This window comes from Bos indicus, chromosome 14 (genome assembly GCF_029378745.1).
Source record: "Bos indicus isolate NIAB-ARS_2022 breed Sahiwal x Tharparkar chromosome 14, NIAB-ARS_B.indTharparkar_mat_pri_1.0, whole genome shotgun sequence".
NCBI lineage: Eukaryota > Metazoa > Chordata > Mammalia > Artiodactyla > Bovidae > Bos > Bos indicus.
The window spans coordinates 77340327-77358226 of record NC_091773.1 but is presented as its reverse complement, the minus strand read 5'-3'; the positions used below and the strand labels follow the sequence as shown (position 1 = coordinate 77358226).

The 17900-nt window shown below is 40.6% G+C and overlaps 1 long non-coding RNA gene across 1 annotated transcript in view; it reads left to right on the top strand.

The window, feature by feature from the left end:
- The first annotated feature begins 240 nt into the window (after positions 1-240).
- Positions 241-17900, top strand: part of LOC139186978 (uncharacterized) — a 24492-nt gene continuing 6832 nt past the window's right edge. The window contains exon 1 of the long non-coding RNA XR_011570684.1: positions 241-750. This is a non-coding gene — a long non-coding RNA (uncharacterized lncRNA). The remainder of the gene's footprint in view (positions 751-17900) is intronic.

Here is a 17900-nt window from a genome sequence, read left to right as displayed (position 1 = left end):
AATTTGAAGCAGCTCTAATTGAATTCGGCCCAGAAACTGTCTTGGAAGTATGTCGTGGTCTGTCTTAACCGAGCCACCAGCCAATGAAGCTCCCAGAGCTTTAGCCAAAGGATATTCCTGGAGGTGAAATAAACAGAGGTGAATTTGGCTGCTTAAAAACACATGTAAGTTCTTTATTTAGAACTCTGATTCCATGGCGGCTGAAGAGAAAGAAAGGTACAGCGGGCAGGGTGAGTTCAAAAGAAATATTTACCATGCCAGCCCATCTTAGGACACACAGCCATCGTTTCTGCTTAGCAAACACAAAAATAGGCTGGTAAAACTGATACCCTGCCTGCAGAATACAGCTGAAATCACCAAAAAGGCTCTGCAGAGATTAAACAAGTAACTGGCAAAGCTAAAGTGGATCGAAGTCTGTCGTTACCGTTGAGATAAGATCTATTTTGCTCTCATTCTTATATTTGCATATGAAAGCAAAGTAAAACAAGTGAGGGTCAGAGGCACTCACTCGGATTTTCTAAGGAGGTTCCTCCTGAAACTCAATCAGTTGGGTCTTCAGTAACCAAGATGGAAAATTCATTTCTTAAGTTCCGTGTTAGTCGATTGAGTAAATCCTACAGTTTTCAGGATTAAGAATCTCGATCCTACCATTTTCATTCAACGTACCTCTGTGTCTACTGAAGACTCACTATGCGGCTCTGTGTGAATCCCGTCTCATCTCGTTTCATCTCATCTGGGCTCCAGAGTTGAGTAAGATAAATGGTCTTTGTTCTAAAGTTGCTCATAGATAGGGAATAAGATGAAGGGCCACAGATCTTATTAAGTGCTAGTATCTAAATTGGAGAAGACAATGGCACCCCACTCCAGTACTCTCGCCTGGAAAATCCCATGGACGGAGGAGCCTGGTGGGCTGCAGTCCATGGGGTCGCTAAGAGTCAGACACAACTGAGAGACTTCACTTTCACTTTTCACTTTCATGCATTGGAGAAGGAAATGGCAACCCACTCCAGTGTTCTTGCCTGGAGAATCCCAGGGACAGGGGAGCCTGGTGGGCTGCCATCTATGGGGTCACTTTCACTTTTCACTTTCATGCATTGGAGAAGGAAATGGCAACCCACTCCAGTGTTCTTGCCTGGAGGATCCCAGGGAAGGGGGAGCCTGGTGGGCTGCCATCTATAGGGTCGCACAGAGTCAGACACGACTAAAGCGACTTAGCAGCAGCAGTATCTAAATATGAACAAAATGCCACGAGGCTCCAGGGAAGAGGGTGAAAGTCGTGGTTTACTCCATATCGATGCCCTTTGGTCTTGGAGTTTGTATTCTTGAGACAAAAGGTAAAACAGAACCGTGGTCTTGCTTTCTGCACGCTAATACAGGCTGAGGTTCATTTAATCATGGGTCTCTATTCCCCAGACCAGAGGGAATGCTTCTGGCTGGAATTATCATGTAGCTTCTTTAGTCCAAAATGATCCCAGAAAGGCTGTGACCCTTCATAGTGCATATGCGCTGTTGAGATGCTTATCTTCTTATTTACAGACATGATACTAATAATAGTCCTGCACTTTCAGGGGCAACCCCAGTTTGTGCCTGTTATCCTAAGGTATTTATTAATAACAGTCCCCTCTAAAAAGCTCTAGTTTGGAGGATAAATTGTATAGTCGTCGTGAAAAGTGAAAATGTTAGTTCCTCAGTGTAGCGACCCAGCGATTGAACCTGGGTCTCCTGCTTGGAGGCAGATTCTCGACCATCTGAGCCACCAGGGAAGCCTGATGGTCACGGTACTGATATTAAAGACAATCCTTGGTTAAACCTCAGTGACTGAGCTGGTTTTCCACTCATGGTTCTTTTTGGTGGGCTGCAAGTCATCCCCACTCCCGTTCACAACTGGTCTTTGGACCAGGAATGTGAACTCACGACGTCTGGCCTCGTTTGCTGTTGGTGGTTATGCAACATGTTTTCTCAGAGCAGGGCTAACTATTCTCTGTAGAGGCAAAGACCACAGGACCCATGATCACGCCCTTGCATGAACCAAGAGGGAAGCTGACTCCAGTAATCAGCTTGATAATTGCAATCTTGGCAATGATGAGACAGACACTCCCTCCATATACTTTGTACCCGAACAAAAATTCACATGTCACTCTTGAATGTTCACCACTGTGTTATTCAATGTGTATTTCAACACACAAGTATTTGTTAAATGTTTGTCATTCCATCTTAAAATATGCTGAAAATAAAGGTTTTAAAGAGAATTTTATAAGGTCCTGGGAAAAAATCTTTCCTGCTCTGTGTATTTTGGGGGTGATACAAGGATTTTGACCTTTGATCTCTTTTCCAGTCACAAATTCTACATCTCTTTTTCATGTAAACTGGTGGCTCTTCAATGAACTATCCTTAGGCACTTTAAGAACTGGATGCGCCTCAACTGTTCTTTGTTTGGTTGGTAAATTGTTATGGCTTGGATTTCTATATTAATTACTCTTTAGAAAGGGGATTGTTTGAGTTCTGTTGTTGTATGAACTACTGGAAAGACAGACCGGTTTTTGAGTCTGAACTCTGCCAGTCTACAACTGCGTGACCTGAAGGAGTTTACTTACCTTCTTAGACCACAGCTGCATCTTTTGTCACATGGGTATATTACAATCTATCTCTTTACAGTGCTGTGAGGACCATCATTGAGCTTTATATCTAGTAGAAGCTGAACGCATGCTAATTCCTGTCTCTTTGCATCCTGCCGGGGAAAGTACCTCTCCCAAACTGTGACTCAATGATTTTAGGAATTGTATCTTACCATCATGACATTACCTATAATGAAATTCTTTGAATATAGATGTCCTTAGATAGTATAAATATTCTTGGGAAAATGATACCAGTATTTCTTGAGGCTTCAGATCTGGGGGACTCTTTTGCTAATTCAAATGCTCGTGTCTGGTAAACTGCTCTCTATTTGTACGCATAAAGTATTGAAGTGAACATTGGTAAGCAACTTAAACATAGCTTTCTAAAGTTAGTTGAAATTATTTCTGGTTTTTTTTTGTTTGTTTGTTTTCTTTTTTTGTTTGTTTTGTTTTGGTCACACTGTGTGGCAGGCCTGTGGGATCTTAGTTCTCTGGCCAGGGAGCAAACCCATGCTCCCTGCATTAGAAGCATGGAGTCTTAACCAGTGGATTACCAAAGAAGTCCCATAGCTGGGATTACTTTTGTAAAATTTAAAAAAATATATACAAAGACAGATTCCTCAGGTAATAGAGAATAATGGTCTACATAAAAAATAACAGAGACTGGCAGCTTGTTCTGGAAGAAACATGCATTATGGCAGGAAAAGGGCGATTTAGAAGAGTGGGCTTGGAGAGTGTACCCAAAAGGGGAAACTGTTTAGAGGACATTATTATAAGACAGTCACGATACAAGTCAAATGTTTTTTAAAAATGCCATTTAGAGGAATGAATGTCTCTCCTGCTGGGAGAACACACCCTCCATCGTAGGCGCACTGGAAAGATATTTGATGAGGACTGGAAAAGGGACAAGAATGCATGGAGATGCTGGAGGAGGAAGAGTAGCCCACAGGAACACGGGGCTGTTTCACACGGCAGAAAGGCAGGTGCTGCGTGCCCAGGGAGACTTTGAAGGGGAAACATCATGACACCAACTCGACAGAGAACCTAAATCATTGAAATATCTTCTAATCACTGGTACAAACGTCATCCTTGCAGGGAAGAAAGTGACCACCCACCGGGAAACCAGGGTCTCCCATCTCTCACCTTTTTTTTAAATTGGCATCTCACTTTTTCCTTTTTCTCAAAAGTGCTAATCACATTTGAAATTGCTGTACAATTTACTTATCACTTTCGTGAATTGTCCATTTCCCTCAGCTAGACTAAATGAGGGCACGTATGTCTGTCCAGTTTTTCTTTTGTTCAGTTTTATATTCCTGGTATATACTAATACAAATTTTTGAATGAATCAGTGCTCACATAAGCCAGCAATGATAGGACTGGAAAGGTGGTATCTTTTAAGAGAAAGGAATACTGCATGTTAATTCTATTCAAAGTTTATTGTGTTGTATGCTGACATTCACAAACACTGGCAGAGTGTGATGTAGATGGGAGAGCTCCAAAAACTGAAACCCCTCATTCTAAACAGGTACCTAGAAAAGATTCCTTAGAGTGGCTTCTTCATGACGCTGATTTGGGGGCATTTTGGTTGTTTTGTTCATTCGCTTTTCTTCCTAGATGTAAATATTACTGACATGGCATCCAGCAGTATCAAGCGTTAGTTGCTCAGTTGTGGCCGCCTCTTGTGAACCCCGGATTGTAGCCCGCCAGGCTCCTCTGTTCGTAGGCTTTCCCAGGCAAGAGTTCCGGAGTGGGTTGCCATTTCCCTCTCCAGGGGATCTTCCAGACCCAGGGACTGAACCTGGGTCTCCTGCACTGCAGGCAGATTCTTTACCAATTGAGCTACCAGGGAAGCCCCATAAAAAACACACAAAGCTGATAGGAAAATAGGGTTAGGAATATAACACTCATAAACTCCTCAGTGACACGTTAAAACCAGTAGCACAGTTTTACACAGGCTAAGTGATTAAGAAACGAGTAAGCCCTGTAATACACATGGTACTTTACCTTAAAATTGTCTGAAGTTTGCTTGCACAAGTGGGTGCCTTACTGGTACGCCTTGGCTCCCACTTCTGTTGCCACATGTATGCCCTTTTCCTAAACGATATCATCTTTTCCATCCTAAGATCACTGACTTATGAGCACATAAGAGAGGGAAAAATAAACTGAGAGGCAATGGGGGTGTTAAGAGAGTTTAGGGCAGGAACCACATGCCATTGGCCATCAGAAGGCTTACAGCTTGGGCGTTTCTGAGAACCAGTGACAGGTGTTAAAGGGAAGCTTGTAACACCAGGTGTGAACAGATGTGGCCCAGTGTACTCACGAAGCATTGCCTCGATGCACTTTCTATAGCCCTGCACACCTCCATTCAGCTGGCTGCGGTTTATTGCCCTCTTTGAATGGTTCTGGTTATAACAACTTTAGATTTTCAAAACATGCATTAGAGCAGAACTGGCTACATTTTAACAAGCTTTTTGTATAATTATGGCTAATTTTTTAATATTACCCTAAAACTCAACAAATAGTAGATTCTTAAAGATTAGCTTCAATGTAGAATCTAAAACCATGTTAATAAGTTTTTCATGTCCTGTCACATTAAAATCCATGGCCTATCTTGTACTTTAAATAGACTGTTTACCCACACATGATTTTGTAATATCATCCTTCGGCCATTTGGAAAATATTGGTTCATTGAGCTACTAGCAAACTGAATCCAGTGACATTTTTTAAAAAGTATTATATTCCATGACCACATAAGATTTATCCTAGAATGCAAGGTTGTTTCAACATATGAAAATAAATCAATATAATGCACCATATTAATAGAAAAAAAGGACAAAAACCACATGGTCACCTCAATAGATACAGAAAAGCTTTTGAAAAAAATCCAGTACCCTTGCATGATATATATATATATATATTTAACAAATCAGGAACAGAAAGAAACTTCCCCAACTTGATAGAGGGCATCTATGAACTCCCATAGCTAATATCATACTTAATCATAAAACAATGAAATTTTTTCTCCAAATCAGTAATAGGAAAAGGATATCCACTCTCACCACTTCAACATTCAACATACAATACAACATTGTACTGGAGATTCAGCAAGCATAATTAAGCAAGAAAGGGAAATAACAGGCATCAAAATCAGAAAGGAAGAAGTAAAATTATCTATAGTTACAAAAGACATCTTACATAGAAAAGATCCTAGGGAAGATGCAAAAAAGAATCTCTTATTACAGCTAATAAATAAGATTTCAGCATGCAAGAAATAATGCAAAAATCTGTTACACATCTATAACACTAGCAATGAATAATATGAAAGGAAACTTTTTAAAAAATTCATTTACAGTTGCATCAAAAATAATAAAATTGTTACAAATAAAATTAACAAAAAAGTTCATGACTTATACACTGAAAGCTACAAAACATCGTTGAAATAAATGGTTTGAAAGCTTGATATTTTTAAGATGGAAATACTCCTCAAATCCTCTTGGTAATGCAGTTCCTATTAAAATCCTAGCTGTCTTTTTTTTTTTTTTTAACAGAAATGGGCCATCTATTCTAAAATTTACAGTAAAATACAAGAGACCCAGATAGTTTAAACAGTCTTGAAAACCAACAAAGATGGACTCACATCTGTCAATTTCAAAACTTACTACAAAGTTACAGTATTCAAGACAATGTGGTCCTGGCATAAGGATAGAGGTGTAGGGCACTGGAAGATAATTGAAAGTATAGTAAAAAAAAAAAAAATTACAGTCAACTGATTTTCAACAAGGATTCCAAGAATATTTAACATAGAAAAATCAACCTTTTTGACTAACTGTTCTAGCACAACTGGCTACTCATATGCTGTAGAATGAAGAAAGGCCGCGATCTCATGCCATATACAAAAATTAATTCCATATGGTTACAGACCTCAGTGCAAAACTGTAAAACTCTTAGAAGAAACCATAAAAGAAGGCAGATGCATAACTTTGTAACTTTGGATTAGGCAATGGTTTCTTACATATGACACTAAAAACACAAGAATAAGATACATGCACATATACATACATATAACTTCATCAATTTAAAAAAAAATTGTGTTTCAAAAGACATTAACAAAAAAGTTAAAAGATAGCCCATGGAATGGGAGAAAATACTTGCAAATCATACATCTGATAAAGGACTAGTATCTAGAATATAAAAGACCTCTTACAACTCAACAATAAAAAGACAAAATTGAAAAACGAGCAAATACTTTGGATAGGCATACTTCAAAGAAGATATACAAATGGAAAGGAAGCACAAGCAAAGATGCCTAGCCGCATTTGTCCTCATGGAAATACAAGTCAAAACCACAGTGCGGTAGCACTACACACACTAAGATGCCTACAACCAAGAGGTTGAACAATAACAAGTGTTGGCTAGACACGGAAGCAACCTAAATGTCCGTCAACAGAGGAATAGATAAAGAAGATGTGGTACATATATACAATGGGATACTACTCAGCCGTGAAAAAGAATGAAATAATGCCATTTGCAGCACCATGGATGGATCTAGAGAGTGTCATCCTGAGTGAAGTAAGCCAGACCGAGAAGGTGGAATATCATGTGACATCCCTTGCATGTGGAATCTGTCTAAAAAAGAAATGATACAAGTGAACTTAAGCACAAAACAGAAACAGACTCAGGCTTCCTGAATGAGCTTTTGGTTTCTGAGAGGAAGGGATAGTTAGGGAGTTTGGGATGGACACGTACATTCAGCTGTACTTAAAATGGATAACCAGCAAGGATCTCCTGTATAGCACATGGAGCTCTGCTCAATGTTGTGTGACAGCCTGGATGGGAGGGGAGTTGGGGGAGAATCGGTCCGTGTATTTGTATGGCGGAGTTTCTTCACTGTTTACCTGAAACTATTACATTGTTTGTCAACTGGCTATACTACAATACAAAATAAATAATTTTAAAAGAAAAAAAAATAAATGCTGAAATAAAGAGCATATGTTGATTAGCGTGTGAAGAACTTAGAACCCTCCTACATCGTTGGTGGGAAGGAAAAATGGTATTGATACAGCTGCTTTTGAAAACAATGCCTTAGTACACTGAATAGAGTAACCCTGTAACCAGTAAGTCCACTCATGGATATACATCTAAGAGAAATGAAAACGTATGTCCATCCGATAACTTTTGTGCAAGTGCTCATAGCAGCGTTATTCATAATAGCCAAAAGTTGAAACAACTCCCATGTCTATAAACTAGTGAGTGGATAAATAAAACATGGTGCATCCATACAAGCCTGCTGCTGCTGCTGCTGCTAAGTCGCTTCAGTCGTGTCCGACTCTGTGCGACCCAATGGACGGCAGCCCACCAGGCTCCCCCGTCCCTCGGATTCTCCAGGCAAGAACACTGGAGTGGGTTGCCATTTCCTTCTCCAATGCATGAAAGTGAAAAGTGAAAGTGAAGTTGCTCAGTCGTATCCGACTCTTCTCGACCCCATGGACTGCAGCCTACCAGGCTCCTCCGTCCATGGGATTTTCCAGGCAAGAGTACTGGAGTGGGGTGCCATTGCCTTCTCCGCATACAATACTAGTTGTCCCTAAAGGAATGAAGTACTAATACAGGCTACAACCTGGATAAACACTGAAAAAATTAAGTGAAAGAATACAACCACAGAAGGCAACTTATTAAATGATTCTGTTTACCTAAAATGTTAGATAACAGGCAAATCTGTAGAATCAGAAAGTAGATTAGTAGTTGTCTAGGACTGAAAGTTCGAAAGAAATTGGGGAGTGACTCCTAATGGATACAGGATTTCTTCTCCAGATGATAAAAATATTCTGAAATTGATTTCTGATGTTTGTACAACTCTGTGAATATACTAAAAGCCACCAGATTGTATACTTTAAAAGGGTACATTTTACAATATGTGAATTATATCTTAATAAAAATAGATATAGTGGTTATTAGGAGCTAAGTGGATAATTTAAGAATAATATTTTAATAACAATCTCATTTACTATCATTTTCCATAAGTGGACCAGACAAGCAGATCAGAGATGGACGCAGGCAACGTATGTTGATCTGCATAAGCAATTTGACTCAATCACTGTTCCTTTATTTATTCAGCAATTCATTTTGCAAATTTACTGAGAATGTGCCTAAAGTATGCGGGCTATTGGAGATAACACAGGGGCTCCCCAGGTGATGCTACTGGTGAAGAATCTGCCTGCTAATGCAGGAGACGTAAGAGACATGGGTGGAACCCCTGGGTCAGAAAGGCCCCCTGGAGGAGCGCACGGCATCCCACCCAGTATTCTTGCCTGGAGAATCCCATGGACAGAGGAACCTGGTGGGCTACAGTCCATGGGGTTGCATAGAGTTGTACGCAACTGAAGCGATTTAGCACACAGATCAACAAGACACAGCTCTTCATGGAATTAGCTTACTAGTCAAAAACTATTTTGTAAATTAGGCAAAAGAAGTTCAGCGAGGTTAAATAAATGGCCCAGCATTACACAGGTAATCAGTGACAAAGCAAGGATTTGAATGCAGTTATATTTGAGCCCAGGCTTCCCTGGTATCTTAGCTGGTAAAGAATGTGCCTGCAACACAGGAGATCCTGGTTCAATTCCTGGGTCTAGAAGATCCCCTGGAGAAGGGACAGTCTACCCACTCCATATTCCTGGCCTTCCCTGGTGGCCCAAATGGTAAAGAATCGCCTGTAATGCTGGAGACCTGGGTTCCATCCCTGGGTTGGGAAGATTCCCTGGAGGAGAGCATGGCAATCCACTCCAGTATTCTTGCCTGGAGAATCCCCATAGACAGAGGAGCCTGGTGGGCTACAGCCAATGGGGTCGCAAAGAGTTGGACACGACGGAGCGACTAAGCACAGCACATATTTGGGCCCAAAGCCCCTGATGGTCCATTTAGTCACATATCAACAGCAGCGTGCTTGTAAGTAAGAATAGGAACATTGTAATTAGGGAGATTTACAGAGAGAATAACTGTCCGCAGAGAATGTTAATTCACGGACTGACCTCGACCTGGAGGGATATCCCCAGAGTGGTCAAAGAGTTCTTCCCATAGCTGGATCCTATTTGACGGACTTAGCTACAACGGAAATGAAGACACAGAGGCAGGCTGACCGCATTTGCTGTTGACACAAAGCTGGAAGTGATAGTTAATACACTCAAAGGAGGAATCAGGATTCAAAAAAGATTTCATCAGACTGGAACGATGGGCTGATATGAACACAGGATGCAGGGAGAACTGGCTTAACAGGAATTTGCATGAAAAAGACTTGGATATTTAATTGAGAGCAAGCTCAATATCATTCAAAGGTGTGAGCCAAAACAGCTGAGGCATTCTTATCTTGCATTAAACGAAAAGTAGTGTCCAGGGAAAGGAATGTAATTGCACTTCCAGTCACTGCTCTTGTCAGACAAATTTTGAAGTATTTTGTTCAGTCATTGTTAGGAAGAATATCAGCAAAGTGGAATATGTTTGGAGGAGAGAGATCAGAAAAATGAAACTGTGTCACTGGAGATGTTTCGCTTCAGTTGTTCAGTTCAGTTCAGTCGCTCAGTCGTGTCCGACTCTTTGCGACCCCATGGACTGCAGCATGCCGGGCCTCCCAGTCCATCATCAACTCCCAGAGTCTACCCAAACTCATGTTTAGCTTAGTATGAAGAATTGGGCAGTACTGTGGAGGTGGCGGAAGTGTAATGGATTAACTTTTTTCAAAGACTTGAAGGCATATCTTAGGGCTGGAGGTTTAGTTTAATTTTATTTAGTCTCACAGAACTAGAACCCCACACAAGATAGGGAGACAGATTTGTGATTAAGTTATTTTCAGATAGCTGGAGTTGTGGAAAAGGGAATAATCTAATTTTCAGATAGCTGGAGTTGTGGAAAAGGGAATATCTACTTTATAATTTACTGAGCAGTTACTCGTGCAAATCATTCAAGAGGACTCTGGATGAGTACTTGTAACTGGAGGTCCCTGGATCGTCACTGAGGTTGGGACTTGAGAATTCATGGGATCCATTTGAAATCAAAGACCCAATAACAACAATGATAATACTCATTATTATTGTATCAGCTAATATGTATTAGTGAAAGTCATTCAGTCGTGTCAGACTCTTTGCAACCCCATGGACTATATAGTCCATGGAATTCTCCAGGCCAGAATGCTGGAGTGGGTAGTCTTTCCCTTCTCCAGGGGATCTTCCCGACCCAGGAATTTAACCAGGGTCTCCTGCATTGCAGACGGATTCTTTACCAACTGAGCTATCAGGGAAGCCCTAATATGTATTAAGGAAGCTACTATTGAAAATATTCCACATGCATTGGCATATTTAGGTCTGACAAGATCTTAATGAAATACTTTATCTTCATTTTGTAGTTGAAGATACAGCTTCATCTCTAGTTATGGAGTTTCCTTACCCAAGGATACTTCACTTGTTACTGCTAACACTCAAACTCAGGTTGCTGGATTTCAGAGCCCCAGATCTTAAAGCTTTCCTAAAAATTCTTTTAAATTCCATGTTATTTAATGAGTTATAACAGACCGACTTTGATTGTGAGATAATTTGGCTCAAATTCTATCTGTTCAGAGTGAATACATTGGAGGGTATTGTGTCGCTAGATATCTGAATAATTCAAGGTCAGCAGGAACTCTTATCTTTGCGGGGAGTAAAAGCCTGCCCAGTGGAATTTCAGGATCGACACGTTCGGTGTTTAAAAAAGCAAACAGCTTAGCTCATATTTTCATTCTTGGATAATTCCAAATAAGACAGTGCCAGAGTACACAAAAGCAGATAGCATGGTTTCAGGTTTTCATTCCTGAATTGGGATTTCATTTTGCATGCCATGAGAGCAGATGCCTACCAGAGAGTGGAAGGGGCAAGAGATGGAAATTACCGTAATTACTCTTGTGGTAGGCAGATGACTTTTCTGAAGTTTGCAGAGTGGTTTTAATTCCCTATAAATAGGGAACCTGTGACTAACAGGTGCTCTCTGATATGCTGCTCGGAAAATCATGTGTTTAATTTGAACTTGTAGGTCCCACCACAAATTTTAAGTCTTTGGAAGAAACAAAGGACAACAGTGTTTTCAATAAATTCTCATCCAGTTTATTTTGAGGACAGTCAAATGAGAAACAAATTCAACCATTCATTTCAAGAAACAAACAGATAAATTACTATGTATTTTAATAAGTAGAAGAAAGAAAACAGACATGATGTTTTTGCAAAAATGAAGGGGAATCTACTTGGGTGAGATGGCCAAGAACGGACACTCTTGAGTTGGTGACATGGTTTTTTATTGATGCATATAAGGGGCTTCCCAAGTGGTAAAGAATCCATCTGCCAATGCAGGAGCTGCAGGAGATTCGGGTTGAATCCGTGTGTTGGGAAGATCCCTTAGAGGAGAAAATGGCTACCCACTCCAGTATTCTTGCCTGGAAAATCTCATGGACAGAGGAGCCTGGTGGACTGCAGTAATTTACAGGTCACAAAGAGTTGAACACAACTGAGTGACTGAGCGTGCACACATATACATATACATACATAGATATAGATATACACACATGTGCATATATATATATTATCCATGTATATGTATATATATATGTATATTATTTTTCAGATTTCCCTTATAGGTTATTACAAAATATCAAGTATAGTTCTCTGTGCTATACAGTTGGTCCTTCTTGGTTATATATTTAAGTAGTGTGTTTATGGAAATCCAGTCCTAATTTATCCCTGTCCTCTACCTTCCCCTTTGGTAACCATAACTTTTCCCCTATGTCTGTGGGTCTGTTTCTGATTTGTAGATAAATTTGTTTGTGTATTTTTTCCAGAACCCATATGTAAGCTGTATCATATATTTATTCTTGTCTGCTTTCACTCAGTGTGAGAATCTCTAGGTCCATCCAAATTGCTGCAAATGGCATTATTTCATTCTTTTTTTTATGGCTGAATAATGTTCCGCTAATGGGCTTGCCAGTTAACTCAGTGGTAAAACAATCCACCTGCCAATGCAGGAGATGCGGGTTCGATCCCTGGATCGGGAAGATCCCCTAGAGAAGGAAATGGCAACCCACTCCATTATTCTTGCCTGGGAAATCCCATGGACAGAGGAGCCTGGCAGGCTACAGTCCAGGGGGTCACCAAAGAGTCAGGAACAGCTTAGCAGCTAAGCAACAACGACAAATGTCCCATCGTATATATACGCCAGATTTCTTTACCCACTCATCTGTCCATGGACATTCAAGTAGCCTCCACATCTTGGCTATCATAAACAGTGCTTCAGGGAACACTGAGGTGCATATATTTTTTCAAGTTATGATTTTTCTCTAGATATATGTCCAGGTGTGTGATTGCAGGGCTGTATGTAACTCTATTTTTAGTTTTTAAAGGAGCCTCCATCCTGTTCTCCATAGTGGTGGCACCAAGTTTCATTCCCAGAGCTGGTGACTTTTAAGCTGAAGCCTGAGTAAAGGGAAAGAGCGCAGAGGAAGAGCATTCCAGAAGAAGATCCTCCAAGCTGAAAGGCACTGTGGCTGGAAGGAGTTTAGCGTTTTCTCGGCATACCCAGAAGACACAGCAGTAGTCCAGGGGAGGGACGTCTGTGACTTCTACTAAGACATTAACAGTGGAAATGACGATAAATGGATACCCTGGAGGTATATTTTGGAAATTGAAATCAGACTCTAGAGTGCACATTCAGTTCAGTTCAGTCGCTCAGTCATGTCGGACTCTGCGACCCCATGAATCGCAGCACGCCAGGCCTCCCTGTCCATCACCAACTCCCAGAGTTCACTCAGACTCACGTCCATCGAGTCAGTGATGCCATCCAGCCATCTCATCCTCTGTCGTCCCCTTCTCCTCCTGCCCCCAATGCCTCCCAGCATCAGAGTCTTTTCCAATGAGTCAACTCTTCGCATGAGGTGGCCAAAGTACTGGAGTTTCAGCTTCAGCATCATTCCCTCCAAAGAAATCCCAGGGCTGATCTCCTTCAGAATGGACTGGTTGGATCTCCTTGCAGTCCAAGGGACTCTCAAGAGTCTTCTCCAACACCACAGTTCAAAAGCATCAATTCTTCAGCGCTCAGCTTTCTTCACAGTCCAACTCTCACATCCATACATGACCACAGGAAAAACCATAGCCTTGACTAGTCGGACTTTTGTTGGCATAGTAATGTCTCTGCTTTTCAATGTGCTATCTAGGTTGGTCATAACTTTCCTTCCAAGGAGTAAGCGTCTTTTAATTTCATGGCTGCAATCACCATCTGCAGTGAATTTGGAGCCCCCCAAAATAAAGTCTGACACTGTTTCCACTGTTTCCCCATCTATTTCCCATCAAGTGATGGGACCAGATGCCATGATCTTTGTTTTCTGAATGTTGAGCTTTAAGCCAACTTTTTCACTCTCCACTTTCACTTTCATCAAGAGGCTCTTTAGTTCCTCTTCACTTTCTGCCATAAGGGCGGTGTCATCTGTATATCTGAGTTTATTGATATTTCTCCTGGCAATCTTGATTCCAGCTTGTGCTTCTTCCAATCCGGTGTTTCTCATGATGTACTCTGCATATAAGTTAGATAAGCAGGATGACAATATACAGCCTTGATGTACTCCTTTTCCTATTTGGAACCAGTCTGTTGTTCCATGTCCAGTTCTAACTGTTGCTTCCTGACCTGCATACAGATTTCTCAAGAGGCAGGTCAGGTGGTCTGATATTCCCATCTCTTTCAGAATTTTCCACAGTTGATTGTGATCCACACAGTCAAAGGCTATGGCATAGTCAATAAAGCAGGAATAGATGTTTTTCTGGAACTCTCTTGCTTTTTCCATGATCCAGCGGATGTTGGCAATTTGATCTCTGGTTCCTCTGCCTTTTCTAAAACCAGCTTGAACATCAGGAAGTTCATGGTGCACGTATTGCTGAAGCCTGGCTTGGAGAATTTTGAGCATTACTTTACTAGCATGTGAGATGAGTGCAATTGTGCAGTAGTTTGAACATTCTTTAGCATTGCCTTTCTTTGGGATTGGAATGAAAATTGACCTTTTACAGTCCTGTGGCCACTGCTGAGTTTTCTAAATTTGCTGGCATATTGAGTGCAGCACTTTCACAGCATCATCTTTCAGGATTTGAAAGAGCTCAACTGGAATTCCATCACCTCCATTAGCTTTGTTCGTAGTGAGTGGACATTATATACGTGAAAATCACAAGTGCAGTGTATATGCTTACAAATATCTCTAGAACCTCTGTTCTAGTTATATATAATCTCAAGCAATCTTCAACATGTTGCAGTCTCTTATCATGTTTGGAATATAAGTAATTCCTTTCCTTCATAGGATCCTTCTTCAGACAATTCACTTTCTGTTATTAAAATCTCCCTCCCTGCCTCCCTCCCTTCTTGCCTGCCTGCCTTCAGTAATATGTGTCAATATTACAGGGCTGCCTGGTGTCTAGCAATGGGCTATTTGGCATACAGTTATGAACAAGACATTACTGGTTTCTGCCTTCACGAAATTTTCTTTTAATTAAGAGCTAATTAACCCAGGGCAAAATTTTATCTCGTTTACATTTCTGTGTTTTTTAAGCTAGTAATTATTGAATGCTTATTAATCCCAGGTAGTATTTCAAGCACTTTAGAGGTGTTATGTTAATTCATCCTTAAAGCAAACACACCCCTGTGCTATTAAAGCAGAAGCTGGTGCTCAGGAAACTTTCTGGCCCTAACTAAGTGGCAGAGCTGAGGTTGGCACCTATTTTAAAACTAACTGAAAATATTAGATATATTTCAAGACATAAAATGGAGACCATCAGGGGCAATATCAATCACCTATCGGCTAAGCTAAATCTCTGATAACCATTCCCTGTCTCCTAATGTGGAAGAAAGCAAGGTATTTTTCTATATTTCCATTGTCTCATTTTAAAGGTAACCAAGCTGAAATGTAGAATTGAGTTTTGTTTCTTGTTTCTTCCTCCTTGTGCAGTCACACACATTTCACCAGTGGTACTACTACAAACGCTATTGAGATCTGTAGCTTCATCACATGAAGCGATGTCTTGCTAGATTCATAACAATGCAAATTAATGTTCCTCTCTTGCTTTTTACCTCCATTTTCACCCCATGTAGTAGTCAGCGTGATCTGCAAAAGCAAATCAGGTCGTATTCCTCATCAGCCTTACATTCTCCAGCAACAGCTGTTGCACTGAAGCAGAAGATCAACTCTTCTCTGTGACCTGTAGGGCCTGGCCCCTACCAGCCCTTCTCTCCTCACATTGTTACCACCCTCTCTCCTAACTAATTCCCTCTAGACAGAGTGTTCTTGGAGCTTCTTCGGTTTGAAATGCACTTTCTTGAATTCTTGCAATGGTTAATGCCTTTCCATGCTTTTTTAAGTTCTTTTACTTCACCTCCTCAGGAAACTCTTCCGTAATTATCAAATCTAAATGAAGATCTTTCTTTTCCAATCTCTCCAGTGGATTTTCCCTGTAAGCCAATTGTTATAGTCCGTTTACTTGCCTTTCGCCAGTACCAACCAACTAGACTACGCTCAGTGGAGTGCACAATCTCTCTTGCTCCTTAATTTATCCCCAGTGCCTAGAATAGAGCTCATAGGAGCATGCAGGAGAAATTAAAAACTGTGTTGAAGGCATGAATAAGTGATATTCTTTCAACTACATTCTTTAGGTCTGTATTAAAAACGTATTGGATTTTGATAAAATATTATTCCATTTGGAATGCACTGAATCGGGTATGTCCAATACTTTGGCCACCTCCTGCGAAGAGTTGACTCACTAGAGAAGACCCTAATGCTGGGAGGGACTGGGGGCAGGAGGAGAAGGGGATGACAGAGGATGAGATGGCTGAATGGCATCACAGACTCAATGGACATGAGTCTGAGTGAACTCCGGGAGTTGGTGATGGACAGGGAGGCCTGGCGTGCTGCGATTCATGGGGTCACAAAGAGTCGGACACGACTGAGTGACCGAGCTAAACTGAAGGTACTAAGGGACTTCCTTGCTGGCTCAGACGGTAAAGAATCTGCCCGAAATGCAGGAGACCTGGGTTTGATCCCTGGGTCGGGAAGATCCCAGGAGAAGGGAATGATTACCCACTCCAGTATTCTGGCCTGGAGAATCCCATGGACAAAGGAACCTGGCAGGCTACAGTCCATGGTGTCACAGAGTCGAACATGATTGAGCAACTAACACCTTCAATATACTAATAGGAACCTCAAAAGTAATAGCTGCTATGATTAGTCACTTGTATTATAGGCTGGAGGACAGCGTTGGCCAGTCATTGAATAAAATTTTTTTTATTTTATTAAACTTTTTATTTTAAAATTTTATTTTATTTAAATTTTTATTTAAAAATGTTTTTATGTTATAAAATAAATTTTTGCATGGTAATAACTTGAAAACTATGAAATGAAATGTGACGACCTCAGAAGTTTCTATCTGTTGGCAAAGAAACCATTTCTGAGAGACAGGATTTGTGCTAAGATTTGTGACATATCATTTATCTTTATCTGTAGCAAATTCTAAATTGAAGATATATGCTCAAGTCAAAGAATATCAAATTTCTGAGATAAATGATTACAATTTATATTTTCCATGCAATTCAATACTTATATTCCAGATTTTTAAAATTACCTTGTTCTTGTTAAAAGAGCAATAAAATTCTTTACAAAGTAAATAATAATGAACAGCTCTAAGTTATCACTGCTGAAGAAAGAAACTTCTTTATTTCCTTAGATAATATACCTTAAAGAAAATCAGTATAGATTTTAGTGACAACATTTTGGCAGTGTGAAAGTGTGAAGAAGTGATTGTTTCTGAATCAGCACTGATAGATTCATTTTTTAAAAGTCAGTTTTGAGCTCATGCCGGTTTTAAACCATGGCAAGAAGAAAGTTTGTGCGATATCAGACATGCTAGGCTGCCACGTACGTCTCTCATCACGCCGTCCCAGACTAGGCAACATTGCTGGTTGCAATCTGAGTACTGAACCCTGGACAGCAATGCTCATTAGTCATCCTCTCAATCAAATATCAATGTGGGAAGTTGGTGACTTAGGCCAAAGATGAAAAGATCTGACCAGCTGTTCCTCCCAGGCTCAGTTCTGATCCCTGTGTGAAGAAAGAATACCTTAGAAAAGTAATTGTGAGTCCGAACACAGCCAATCACCAAGCAAAGCATCTCGCCCTGTTTATTTTGGAAGGGCCATGTGCATCAGTCTGGCTGTGACAAGGTATTTCTGTTTGTGCTTCTGCCCATGGAG